The following is a 2,304-nucleotide window of genomic DNA, read 5'->3' as shown; positions in this document are numbered from 1 at the left end:
GTGTGTCCGGCCTACCCCCCCCTCCCTGCTGTGTGTCCAGCCACCCCCCCCTCACCTGCTGTGCGTCTGGCCTACCTCCCCCCCTCCCTGCTGTGTGTCCAGCCACCCCCCCCTCACCTGCTGTGCGTCTGGCCTACCCCCCCTCCCTGCTGTGTGTCCAGCCACCCCCCCCCCCTCACCTGCTGTGCGTCTGGCCTACCCCCCCCCCTCCCTGCTGTTTGTCCGGCCTACCCCCCCCCTCCCTGCTGTGTGTCCAGACCCCCCCCCCCTCACCTGCTGTGTGTCCGGCCTACCCCCCCCTCCCTGCTGTTTGTCCGGCCACCCTCCCCTCCCCTGCTGTGTGTCCGGCGGCCTACCCCCCCCCCCCCCTCCCTGCTGTGTGTCCGGCCTACCCCCCCCCTCACCTGCTGTGTGTCCAGCCCCCCCCTCCTCCCCTGCTGTGTGTCCGGCCTACCCCCCCCTCCCTGCTGTTTGTCCGGCCACCCTCCCCTCCCCTGCTGTGTGTCCGGCCACCCTCCCCTCCCCTGCTGTGTGTCCGGCCACCCTCCCCTCCCCTGCTGTGTGTCCGGCCACCCTCCCCTCCCCTGCTGTGTGTCTGGCCACCCTCCCCTCCCCTGCTGTGTGTCCGGCCTACCCCCCCCCTCACCTGCTGCGTGTCCAGCCCCCCCCCTCACCTGCTGCGTGTCCAGCCCCCCCCCCTCACCTGCTGCGTGTCCAGCCCCCCCCCCCTCACCTGCTGCGTGTCCAGCCCCCCCCTCACCTGCTGTGTGTCCAGCCCCCCCCCCTCACCTGCTGTGTGTCCAGCCCCCCCCCCTCACCTGCTGTGTGTCCAGCCCCCCCCCCTCACCTGCTGTGTGTCCAGCCCCCCCCCCTCACCTGCTGTGTGTCCAGCCCCCCCCCTCACCTGCTGTGTCCAGCCCCCCCCCTCACCTGCTGTGTCCAGCCCCCCCCCTCACCTGCTGTGTGTCCAGCCCCCCCCAACTCACCTGCTGTGTGTCCAGCCACCCCCCCTCCCCTGCTGTGTGTCCGGCCTACCCCCCCCCCCTGCTGTTTGTCCGGCCACCCTCCCCTCCCCTGCTGTGTGTCCTGCCTACCCCCCCTCCCTGCTGTGTGTCCAGCCCCCCCCCCTCACCTGCTGTGTGTCCGGCCTCCCCTCCCCCCCCTCCCCTCCCCTGCTGTTTGTCTGGCCACCATCCCCTCCCCTCCCTCTGTGTGTTCGGCAACTCCCCCCTCTTCCTGCTGTGTTCGGCCACCCCCTACCCCCTCCCCTCCCTGCCGTGTGTCCGGTCACCCTCCCCTCTCTGCTGTGTGTCCAGCCACCCCCCCCTCTCTGCTGTGTGTCCGGCCACCCCCCCCAGACACACAGCGCCTGACACACACAGACATGCAACGCCTGACACGCATACGCATATGCAGCGCCTGACACACACGCACACACACAGCACCTGACACACACACACACACACACAGCACCTGACACACACGCACACACACAGCACCTGACACACACACACAGCACCTGACACTAACACGGACCTGACACACGCGCATACACTCACACGCAGCACCTGACACACACGCAGCACCTGACACACGCACACACAGACGCAGCACCTGACACTCACACGGACCTGACACACACGCACACACTCACACGCGGCGCCTGACGCACATAGACACGCGGCGCCTGGCGCACACGCGGCGCCTGAAGCACACGCGGCGCCTGACGCACACGCGGCGCCTGACACACACGCACAGGCAGCGCCTGGCACACACGCACAGGCAGCGCCTGGCACACACGCACAGGCAGCGCCTGGCACACAAGCAGCGCCTGACACACACAGACACGCAGCGCCTGACACACACAGACACGCAGCGCCTGACACACACAGACACGCAGCGCCTGACACACACAGACACGCAGCGCCTGACGCACAGGCAGCGCCTGACACACACGCACACGCAGCGCCTGACACACGCAGCGCCTGACACACGCAGCGCCTGACACACACACGCACCTGACACTCACATGCTCCTGACACACGCAGCACCTGACATACTCACACGCAGCACCTGACACACACGCAGACACGCAGCATCTGACACACACACACGCAGCACCTGACACACACACGCAGCACCTGACACACACACGCAGCACCTGACACACAAACACGCAGACACGCAGCGCCTGACACACACGCAGACACGCAGCGCCTGACACACACGCAGACACGCAGCGCCTGACACACACGCAGACACGCAGCGCCTGACACACACGCAGACACGCAGCGCCTGACACAC

This window comes from Pseudophryne corroboree, unplaced genomic scaffold (assembly GCF_028390025.1).
Source record: "Pseudophryne corroboree isolate aPseCor3 unplaced genomic scaffold, aPseCor3.hap2 scaffold_498, whole genome shotgun sequence".
Taxonomy (NCBI): domain Eukaryota; kingdom Metazoa; phylum Chordata; class Amphibia; order Anura; family Myobatrachidae; genus Pseudophryne; species Pseudophryne corroboree.
Note: the sequence above shows the minus strand (reverse complement) of the source record.